The sequence below is a fragment of the Crotalus tigris genome, unplaced genomic scaffold, assembly GCF_016545835.1.
Source record: "Crotalus tigris isolate CLP2741 ecotype Arizona unplaced genomic scaffold, ASM1654583v1 scf7180000019630.4133010339:1179603, whole genome shotgun sequence".
NCBI lineage: Eukaryota > Metazoa > Chordata > Lepidosauria > Squamata > Viperidae > Crotalus > Crotalus tigris.
In genome coordinates, this window is record NW_024097627.1 from 1136603 (window position 1) to 1148924 (window position 12322).

Below are 12322 nucleotides of genomic sequence, written 5' to 3' on the forward strand. Positions count from 1 at the left end.
GGCCCTTGCGCGCAGCCACTTGTGGTGGCCTGGCCTAGACAAGGACATTGAGGCTAAGGTGCATGCATGCCACCTGTGCCAACGCTCTCGCCCAGAGATGCCCCAAGCTCCTGTGCATAGATGGGAGGAAACACAGTCCCCATGGTCTAGGGTGCACATTGACTACGCTGGGCCCTTTCAGGGCCAATTCTTCTTGGTCCTCGTTGACAGCCATTCAAAATGGCTTGAGGTTGTACCTGTCTCATCCACCACCACTGCAAAGACTATTCAGGTACTGAGGGGGATTTTTGCTGCACACGGGCTCCCAGATGTCATTGTGTCTGACAACGGCCCTCAATTTACTTCCTCCGAATTCCAAGCTTTCTTGCAGGCCAACATGATTCGTCATGCCACTTCTGCACCCTTCCACCCGTCCACCAACGGTATGGCTGAACGCATGGTTCACATCACCAAGGACGCCTTGAAGAAACTCACCTATGGGGACTGGCATCACAGGTTGGCTGACTTTCTCTTTTCTTATCGCACCACACCATCCACTTCTACAAGGAGAAGCCCAGCTGAACTTCGCTGGGGGCGCAAACTGACTATGAAGCTTGACCGGTTGCATCCGGACAGACTGCCTTTATCTACCTCACACCCTAGGGCACCTAGACAACTACTTGTGGGTGCCCCGGTTTGGACTCGTAATTACGGGCCTGGTCATACATGGGTCCCCGCTTCTATTTCCAGGGTCACAGGTCCTCTGTCCTACGAGGTCTCCCTGGACGACGGTCGTGTCCTGCGTCGGCACATTGACCAACTCCGCCCTAGGCGGGACCTTCCTGCTGAGTCTCCTGGGTCTTTTCCAGGGGGGGAGGGGGACCCCTTTGAGCAAAGGGAAGGGCACGAGCTGCTGCCCATCACCAATGATGGAGCCACAAACGGCACATTCCAAGATTCCGCGAGTGCCCCAAACAGGAATTCTAGGGGCTTATCCAACCACCAGGCATTCACGCCTACTCCAGCCAGGGAGTGCTCCAGGGGCACAATCACTATTCACCTGCACAACACAGTACTCCAGCCAGGGAGGATACCCGGGAGCATCCAAATAAATCATACCCCGCAAGAAAGCTGGCACATAATCCCCAGAGTTGGCCTGACCTTACCCCAAGTTCTACAAGGGGGCAAACATACAGGGAGGTGGTCGAGGAACCAAGTCCCGACTACAACACCTCCAGCCCAAATCAGGGAGTAACTGAGTTTTGGGAAGGCACAGAAACCCATACAAGCCCGGACACAGAACGGGGATCAGGGGATGGACAGCCTCCTGACAGGTCTTGGACGGACCTAGGAGGTTCTACAGAGACGCCCAACAGTGGCTATCATTTAGAAGGGCCAGAGAGCCTGGTGGGACAACCAGGTCACAAAGTGACAGAAGCCCTGGCCTGACGAGCCCGGTGGGCAAGCAAGCAGGCCAGGCATTGGGGCACAGTCCTTGGAAGGCACCAAGGCATGATAAGGGGAACAGGCACACGTCACCCCTCAGTCAGGGGACACCTGCCAGAGACCCAGAGCCTAGGAGGTCACAGAGAGCAAGGAAATCACCTAAATACTTAGAGGATTACATAACATTGCTGTCTAAACAGAGCCAGTAGAAGGGTAGGAACACTGGGGAGTAGAAAACTGCATCAAGAAAATGGGTTGTATGTTGGTAGTAGTTTTAGCCCGGGGGAAAGGGGTGTTATGTCCCGAGCTTTGCAAACGGGCTCGGGGCGTTTGCAGGCGGTCCGGGCAGGTGCAAGCTGCCCGGGACCAGACAGGCTGTCGCCAGCGCCTGTGCGCATGCGCGGGTGCTGGCGCGCGAAAAGTAACACATTGACCCGGGAAAGGCCTATATAAGAGGCCGGGAGTTTTGGGCGTTGCCGGAGCATTCAATCTGTAAGCTAAATGAAGAATAAAGCAATCTGAGAACTACAACTGCTTCTCGTGTCTTGCCATTTCGCGAGGGACTCAACAGTTTCCTTCTGCCCTCTAAGCATTTGGAGCCACATTTAGAATTCAAGAGGATGATATCATTATCTGTGCCTATCCATCCTTTCATTAAGGAGATCAGTGTATGTGCATTTGTATGTGCTTGGTACCAAAGCAAAGACAAAAACAATGCCATTAGACAACGATGCGGGCATAATTCAATCAAGGAAAATGGTGGGAAGACTGCTTCCAGTTAAGGAAGAGGCTTGTATAGGGCAGAAAGTAAGGGAGGTATAGTGCAGAATGTACTATTTAGGGTTACAGATGGTAGGATGTTATAATTTTGATATATTGGTATAACCCCAATATTCACTAATGTGTTTACTTTGACTAGAAATACACAAATCGCTTATCAATTGTGATCATAATTATCTTTGAGTGGTTTCTTAGATATATTTATTACATGACATGATTTATAGGTGTGATGGAATGTAGTCCAGAGGAATAGGAGGGACTTTTCCACAGAGACCAAAGAGACAGCCTAGCTTGAAAGATGAAGGAAGAGGACAAAGGAGGAACATTTCCTTCCCCCTCCCACCCAGCAGTTTCCAGGGTACATTTAATAGTTATGCAGATAGTTGCTTTAGTCTGGCAAGATTTCTGTCTATAAGTGAACAACAATAAAAAACTATCCAGAAGAGACTGGAGACTGGAGACTGCTTGAATGAGGGGCTGGACTAGAAGACTTCCAAGGTCCCTTCCAGCTCTATTCTATTCTATTCTATTCTATTCTATTCTATTCTATTCTATTCTATTCTATTCTATTCTATAGTAAATCATGTCATTCTAGGTTCCTTGAACCTGACAACTAGGAAAATCAGGGTGGGAGTTAACCATAGAGTAAAAGAAACTAGGTAACTAAATATGCTATGATTATTTACAAATATACTTTGAAATGTATTAGTAGTATACCATATATAGTTCTTTAAATTATCTTTCATGCTTTCCAGTAAAAATATTTGGCCGCAATACAAAGATGGTTGTAATCAGAGTCATCTTCTGTCAAAAATACGAAGAGGGTATATAAAACAAATCAAGTCTCATCTGTTTTTACAGGTGAAGCTCATTAAAAAAAAAGAGGGTACCCTTTGATCACATAACCCCTGCTGCTATTTTGACTTGACACTATTTGGCCAACATTTTAGCCAATAGAAGTGAAAGGGCCTGGCATCATCTCCAGTCCAGTCAATCAGTTGCTGGAAGCATGAATTTTGAAGAGACAAAAATAGAGCAGAGAAGAGTCAGTTGAAAATGACTCAATCCAGAACAACGGGTCAAATGAACAGACAGAAATGAAGCATACAGAATATGCTACAAGAGATTTTTGCATGCCTATCTTTGACTTGTGGGATTTTGGAAGGACCTGTTATAGCTTTGAAATGTACCACTTTTTAAAAGTCTGCCCGATTTTATCAGAGAGGATGAATTGCTAATTTCATGGCAAGACATCTCTTGCTTTTGCTCTTTTAGCTAGTGAGTAGAATGTAGAATAACAGAATTGGAAGGAACCTTTGAAGACTTTGGTTGTTCTGCTCCTTTTTATAGATTTTTATGTAGCTTTGTATTCTTTGTTACAGAATTACTCTTTAAGCTACATCATCATAATGATTTAGTGATAGAAGAGTTAAAAGAGGCAGAAACTTCAGCAATAAACAGGGTGAGTAACTGTACCCTATCAATTTTCCATCACAAACTGATCCGTTGGTTGGCCGAGTAAGTGGGATCAGATTGCTGGCCTCCAGCTGCTAATAGCATTGGGAAAATAGTACTCTTCAGCAGGTATCTAGAAATCTTGAGCAGAAACCCTAAGAGGTATATTGGGAGGGGGGAAAAAACACAATTTGAGCATGGGCTCCTGGAAGAGAATTAGTGAAGTGGATTTGGAGATTTTTAACCAAAAAGGTTTATTTACATGAAATACATGAACAAGTCAGAAAAAAATCAGCCTTTTACTGTACAGTAGTAACCTACAATCTAACAAGAGCAGAGGCAAGAGACAAGAGTCTGCAGCTATGTATGTGTGGCAGACAACAAAATCAGAAGGTAAGATCCTGAAATAACAATCTCATAAACTAAGAGCAGGCAAGAAAGGAATCAGAAAGAAGTCCCTAACTGTTTATATTCTACTGCCCCTGGTGCCCAGAGATTTAGGAAAGTAGGTTTCTATCTACCTTCCTTCTCCCACTAATGTTTAAAATGATTCTTTTCTCACAATAGGACACAAGAAATTTGCAAACTGATTACTTGAAGATTGGGGTAAAAGAAATGTTGATTCTCTGAGGAATTTGTTAAGAATCACTGAGAGGGAGGGAGACAAAATTATGGATGAATGTGTAAGAGTGCGGTATGAAGGCATTAACTGTTGTGGAGGAATGAATGGTACTGTGCCCTTGACTTGGCAACTTATGTAGCCTTTAAGGTAGATAAATAACCAGATCTTATATGAGAAAAAGTTACTGAACAGTGAGAGGATGGTAAAATTCTGAATTTCACTACTGTGAAATGACTGTTACAGTCATTGATTTTGTATATTAACAATAAAAACTGAAAGAGCTCCATTCTATAAATGCAGTAGGTAGTATATTAGGGAGAAAACTATATTACCTCATCATTTACATGCTCGACATGTATATTTCAAGGAAGTTGAATGCACCTAGAGTTGAGAATATTCAGAATGTTCAAAATTATAACATCCCACCATCTGTAACTTCAAACCATACATTCTGGACAGTCGTTCCTCTCTTCCTTTCTCTGCTTTAAGTGAAAGTAATCTTCTCACCTACTTTCCTTGACTGAATTATGCCCACATGCTTGTCTGATGGACTGTTTTTTTCATTGCTTTGGCAGCAAACACATAAATGTAGCTTAGATCCATGGTTCTTTAATGGAAGCATAGATGGGCACATATAATGAGATCATACTCTTGTGCTTTAAATGTGGCCCTAAATGCTTAAATGGGAAAAGGAAACAATGCTGAATGCAGAGCTAATCCCTCTGTAGCTTGGAACCATTCACATTCAGTATAGTATTTAGGTTTCCTATAACATTGATTGAGCTGGCTTGAGAAAACGTAGAGCAGTGTTTCTTGACCTTGACAACTTTAAGAAGTATGGGACTTCAATTCCCAGAATTCTCCAGTCAGCATGTCTGCTAGGGAGTTCTGGAAGTTGGACCATATATCTTAAAACTGCCAAGGTTGAAAAACACTACCACAGAAGTACTATATGTAGGAGAAAAACCATGTTAATGTATGGTGATCAAAAATAAAATAAAAATTCAGTAGTAGCTTTCCCATCTTTTCTTGAAAGGCATTAAGTTTTTGTGAGCTTGATCATGTGTACAGTAGCTAAGCCATGTAGTTTACAAGCAATGACATAATTTCTAATTCCTAAGTAGACACCATAATTAGCACAGCTTTGTATACTACTTGTAGCTACATATTTCATGTCACTGCAGCCTAGAACAACACTGTTTAGTTAAATCTTCAGTTCAGCAATTAATAGGGATAATGACCTGTAATGGATTTCGTGAACACAAGTAGGTTGGTAATGACATTGTTTCCTAGGGACCACTGGCAACTTGCCTGTTTTACTCATAATGCTTATGCCAGGAAAGAGGTAAATAATGGATGCAGCCAACCAGTAATAAATTTCCTATCTCATGACCAAGCTACAATTGCTGCTGAATACTTTATCAGTTTATCTTTGATAAATTTTCCAAGAGAAAGTAGCAGTGCAATTTTAGTGATAATATTTTTATTCAGTTCAACTCATTATTCATATATAGAAGAGCCTCATGTTTTGACACTCTCAAGAACATAATGCTTATATCAGTTACATAATAAACTTTATGCACAACACAGTGGAAATTGTGACAGTGACTTTTACAAGTAGTATTATGAATGTTGGCTTCTGTGAACTACAAAAATTGATATATGATTTAACATAATTGATCTAATTGGTGAGAAATATTTTTAGAGATATTCCTGATTTGTGAAATTCTAACATTCTAACATTCCTAGCATAGCCAAAGAATTATCTATAATTCTGTATTATGTATAATTCTGTATAATTATTTCAGTTTTGTCTTTTTAACAGATTTTGTATGATTTAAAAATAAGAATGATGGAAGAAGCATGTTCTTCAGAAGAAAATGCCTAAAATATGAGAGATGAGCGAAAGAGGCTTCCCTGAGGGAATAAAAAGCATTAAGTTGGTAGGTGAAACTGTGTGCAGTGGAAGCCCCACCCCTTTTATGAGTATGGATGCATGTTAAAAAGGGGTGTGGCTTTAATTGTGGAGCTCATTCTCCATTTTATGTTTCTTTCTTTTTGTGCTCTGCAAGCTTTCCCAAGTGAAGAAAGCAAAGCAGAAATTAAAAAATCATTGGACATTAAAATACATAGTTTTGTTTCTATAAAAACCAAATTTAATGTAATGACATCAGAAAAATCACATTAACAGTTATTGCACTCCTTTATGTACTACTATTACTCATATACTGGTTTATGTAGGAAGATAACAATTCTTTCCAAGAAATTTTTAATCTAAACAATAAAATGAAGGAGATGACAAAGGATGGTAAAAAGTGGAAACTGGAGTACATATTAGAAGAACATACATCATAATTATTCTTTGAACAAACGTAATTTCATTTCATTCCTGAAATAGCATCTCTGCTCTACAGGCACCAACATTGTGGAATTCAAGAGCTGAAAAATTATTTCTCTAATTGCTTGCTTAAACCTATTTGATGTTCCTTTTTAATGCAAATCTCTTCCTGGTTAATAGAAGTTATGCAGAAGCAGCATTTCAGTATTATTTAAATGTTTTCATAGGGGAACATAAAAAAGTCTGTGAAAAAAAATATGCAAATTTTTTACATTATTGTTTTTACAAATATGCACAAATCTCTTCTTGTTTACACAGGAATAAGCTCTAGTGTGCTCAACTGGATTTACTCTCACTTATGAAAGAATATGGAAGATTTTAGCAAAGTTTATTAAAGTTTAACTAACCTACTTTAATTCATATATTTTCCAGATTTCAATCTATGTGTTTGAGTAGTTTTTGTATTTCTTAGGAGTTGTTTATTTTTATCTCATTTAGCATATTCTAAGCAATAGTCTTCTGAATGTGATGTATAATAGAAAATAATATTTTGAACAACAGGAAACACTACAGATTTAAATAATTTTAAAGAAATCTATTAAAAATAACAAACCAGATAAGAGAAAAGCAGAAGAAATATGATAGCAGTGTACCAATTTGAGGGACTGCCACAAAGAAGAGGGGGGTCAACATATTGTCCAAAGTCCCAGAAAGCAAAACAAGCAGCAATGGATAGAAACTGAACAAAGAGTGAAGCAACCTAGAACTAAGAAGTTTCCTCACAGAACAATCAACCAGTGGAACAGCTTGCATTCAGAAGTTGTGGGTGCTCCAACCCTGGAGGCTTTTAAGAAAGGACTGAACAACTATTTATCTAAAATGGTATAGAATCTCCTGCTTGAAGGGTTTGGACTAGAAGACCTCCAAGGTTCCTTTCAACTTTTTTTATTCTGTTCAAATCCACTTAAAGACAGTCAGAGACATCAATGTAAGAACAAAGAAGAATCTTGTTGTATAAAGCTAAAGTTCCTCCCTTTTCCTCATATAGTGGTCATATAAATGCCTCATAACAACTTTATCTTTTATATTCTTACAAGTAGGATATAAAATTAATGGCCTTTATTCACTGTTGATTCCTAGAATTTTTTTATTTAAGGTATGCTGCCTTTGATACCAGAGGTACACACAGCTATCAGAATTAGTAGCTGTTGATAGACCTCATATACTTATCTAATGCCTCTTTAGGTCTCTGAGGGTAGTACAATTCCATAATCATCAAAGATGTATTAATCATGATTCTCAGGATAATTATATTTTTTTTCTCAGATAGTATTTCCTATATGATCAGAGAAGCAATGTTAAGTCTAATAAACCAATACATCTTCCTTGTAACAAAGTATTATAATGCCAACACTTATAAGAGAGTAGAGGGAATTGCTTTCTAGTTTCTGTCTCCTGCTTTAACACCCTTGGACTACAGGTGTTAACAATACCATATCCTTTAATCCTCTTTGTGTCAATGCTGCAAATATTGTATATTCTTACTTTTGACAATATGCAGAATTGTCTGGTAAATATGGGGTTAATAAAGAGCAGAAGGGGCATTGGAGGTAAAGCCAGGGAAAGAAAGAGGAAGAAAACATTTGACCTTCACATTTGACCTTGGATAATGTGAAAACATTTGTCCTTGGATAATGTGAGATATGACGGATAATTTAGAGAGGGAACATGCTGATAATTTAACTGCTCAGTGGAAGAGAACTTAGATCCTAGCATCCCTCCATTGTGCCTGTGCCGACATTTTGTAACAATGAAAGCCATTTAGGAAAATAAATGCCTGGAAGTTCTTTGGAATGTTTCATTAGCCGGAACCACAACACTTTGCATATTTTCCATCAACAGTAAAACACTTCATTGAGATTCCGTGTATGAGAGAACAATTGAAAGAGACAAATAAAGATACATTGCAATACTAACTTGATTATATTTCTTCCTATTACTTCCCTTGACCCGATAGCAGTGTTAGGCAGAATTCTTCAATCCTAGATCAACTAGAAAATCCAAAACCCATCCACTACAAATCCTAAATTGTAAGTTAGCACAAAGTTTGGATGGTATTTTTCCATGTTGAGTGAAATGTATGTCCTCTGTGAAATATCACAGGCTCTATATTACTTGAGCTGACATAAATATTTTGAACAGCTTTTTCCATTCTGCCACTCATAAATTTCCCAACCAGTTAGTTGGTTGTGGAAATTCTACAAGTTACAGTCCCAATCTATCTGGAGATTGCCAAATTGGAGAAAGTTTATTTAGAAACAGAAGTTCTGCTGAATTACCACTTAGAATGATTACATGATACACAAGACAGCAACTACCAGAAATAAATCCCACTGTTAGTCATTCACACTTTCTCGCCCATGTTATTGAATCTGATTGCACAAAGCACTTAGCATTGATTTCTGTTTGCCAAGGCACAATACCTAGGTTGTCCTGCCCCCTATTAATTACAGAGGAAGGAGTGATTCTTGAGCTACATAATACCAAATCAAGATGTTCTGTCTTTCCTTTGGGCTTGATTGCTTTTACTTGAGCAGTAAGAAACAGTTTTTATAATACATACACATTTTGAAGAAGACTAGAAAGCTAAAGTTCCTCCTGAACGCAAAAGTTTTATAGAATGCTATTTTTATAAGATTCCTGGTAGTTTTAGGTAATGCTTAACTAACAGAGATGTTTCAATTAAGACATGCACAAATTTACTACTCAGAAATATGTGAGAGAAGCAGGAAAGTTTGTAAAGTCCTAGGACATCTTCCATCCAATATGGAATGAGATTATACATGTGGACAGTGCTTTTCGGAACTCACACACTTCATACAACCCGCCTTGCCTATCCTACAAGGTTCCATCCAAAAAAGGTGCCGGAACTCCGTTCTGGGCGTTCTATGAGAGAAAAAGCCCTGCATGTGGATGATTCACCTAATCTTTCCCTCTATCAAATTTAGGCAAGTAAAGATTGTATTGATAATGTAGATATAACTGTTGCACTTGGACATCACTTTTTTAGGTCTGGGAAGCGTGCTGGTGTTCACCTTTCTCTGTTGAGCTGTAAGTTTGTTGCTGCTCCTTGATAGATTGAACTCACTTGAAATAAAGTTTTCACTCTGGAAACTGTGCTACTCATTCTAATTATAAGTGAACCTATCTTTACATGCTGAGTGAGTGACTATCTTTGATACCATATGACACATATTAGATCCAAATCTTAGCACTGAAAACAAATACTGGATTGAACCTTGAGTTGTTAATATTGGGTTCAACTTGGGCTGGACCTGGAGGATTTTGATTAACATTGATTAACATTCCTCCTACCGAGATATAGAGATAGAAAATAATTCACCAAAGTATTATCTACTATTATACTGACCAGGCCAGGGGTAGGCAACCTTGGCTCTTTTATGACTCGTGGATTTCAACTCCCAGAATTCCTGAGCCAGCTGGCTCAGGAATTCTGGGAGTTGAAGTCCACGAGTCATAAAAGAGCCAAAGTAGATGTATTTTGAAAAATCAAGTACAGTTTGAAAAAAATACTTTCAGCTTCCCATACCATTTGATTCAATTGCATTATATACTTACAGTTTCATCTGATACTACTTACTTGGTTCCAAATGTAAATTTGGGAGGAAGTTTTTTAATCTCTCTAGGGCAGAATTTTTTAACCTTAATAACTTTTAAGACATGTGAACTTCAGCTCCCAACTGTCTGGGAAATTCTGGGAGTTGAGTTCATGTAATCATAAAGGTTGCCAAAACTGAGAAACACAGAAAAGGTATTTGGTGATTGGTGGTTGCCTGTGTGGTTACTAACCAGTAATGCAAATACAAATAGATGTACAACAGTGAGCAGCTGTCAAAACACAGGATTCTTTGTTATTTTTTTCTTCAGTGAGGTTTTAATATAGCAATTCCTTTCTAGAATTGTGTAAACCATAGGAAATAATCTCTATAGGAATAAGTATTAGTTTATTGTTTTACCAAGAGCAGCAAAGATGATTAGGGGAGGCTAAATCATATAAGGAACAATTGCTGGAATTGGGTATGTCTAGTTTAATGAAGAGAAGGACGAGGGGTGACATGATAGCAGCGTTCCAATATCTCAGGGGCTGCCACAAAGAAGAGGGAGTCAAGCTACTCTTTAAAGCACCTGAAGGCAGGACAAGAAGCAACAGATAGAAACTAACCAAAGAACTAAGGCGAAATTTCCTGACAGTTAGAACAATTAATCAGTGGAACAACCTGCCTCCAGAAGCGATGAATGCTCCAACATCTGAATTTTTTAAGAAGAGACTGGAGCCATTTGTCTGAAATGGTATAGGGTTTCCTGCCTGAGCAAGGGGTTGGACTAGATGACTTCCATTCAAGGTCCCTTCCAACTTTATTATTATTATTATTATTATTATTATTATTATTATTATTATTATTGAACATCGCACAGTCAGCCAGATAGGTAGCATTTTTGTTTACCTATCAAGTCCTAGGCAGATGTGGATGTTTGATGGTATTACAGATATCGTCGCAGATGGAAGCAGTTCCTAGTAAGGCCGCCATTATTATTATTATTATTATTATTATTATTATTATTATTATTATTATTATTATTATTATCATTATTATTATTTCTACTGTATGGGTGCAAAATTGATCACAGGTCATTTGCTAGGAAGAAAGGAACCACACTTTGAGAGTAACTCGGCTGAATACACTAAAGAGTATAATCCATAGGATTATGCCACTAACCTCACTGAGAGTAAACGGACTGACTTCTGAAAAAATGCAGTTGAAATGAGGCTATAAAATCTGACCTGCAGCTTTCTTTGAGAGTCTAAGTCTCCTGCCCTCCACAGTTTTCTTTTCCTTTCCCCAATTTACTCTATAATATCCCTCAGTTTGTACAATCATACTTCAAAGAAAAGTCTCTCTCATAATTTGGGATGAAAATGAATAATTGGACATTAATAATATATATATATTAAAAAATCATTCTATTAACCTTAATATTGGTTTAAATGTCCATTGTTCTTATTTTTAACCTTACAGATAACATGCAATATATAACACAGTAAAAACAGTGGGCATAACACAGCTTCTTTATCTTCTCACAATTTAGAACAGAAGTAGGCAGACAAAGACACAAAGGCAGTATAAATTTACATGTCAGCTGCATGCATGAGGTATCCACATATCTCTCTCTTCCCCCCCTCCCCACCAGCCCCGTAACAAAAAAAAATAATAATTCTTTGACTAAAACAATTCTTGTGCACGTGACTGCACTGTGCTGTTTAATCCTTGAGACAACTGCTCTCAGCTCTTACCTTCCAGCCCACCTATGCAATGCCTCTGGATCTGTTTCTTCTTTTCTAATCTGCACGTCTCTGCTTCCCTTTCACATTTGCAGGCTGCACACTAGCCATGTACACTGTCATCCTGCATCCTTACTGCATCTTGACTGCCTGATTGGCTCAAAGCAGGCAGTAAGTTAAATCAGGCCCCTCCTTATATCTTGATGATCATGGGAGTAGGATAAATTATTGAGTAAAAGAGTGAGTGGGCAGGCAGAATATCACAGAATCTGCTGGAAAGGGAAGGAGAAATCTTTTTCCCTAAAGACTTTTGCATTAGAAGAGCCCCCAGCTGACAGAT

The 12322-nt window shown here is 38.8% G+C and overlaps 1 protein-coding gene across 1 annotated transcript in view; it reads right to left on the reverse strand.

The window, feature by feature from the left end:
* The window catches only part of SYN3 (synapsin III), a 227151-nt gene extending 215042 nt beyond the window's left edge, over positions 1 to 12109 (reverse strand). Inside the window, exon 1 of the mRNA XM_039363924.1 lies at positions 11995 to 12109. The gene's annotated coding sequence lies outside the window, so the exon portion shown is untranslated. The remainder of the gene's footprint in view (positions 1 to 11994) is intronic.
* Between the last annotated feature and the right edge of the window lie 213 nt (positions 12110 to 12322).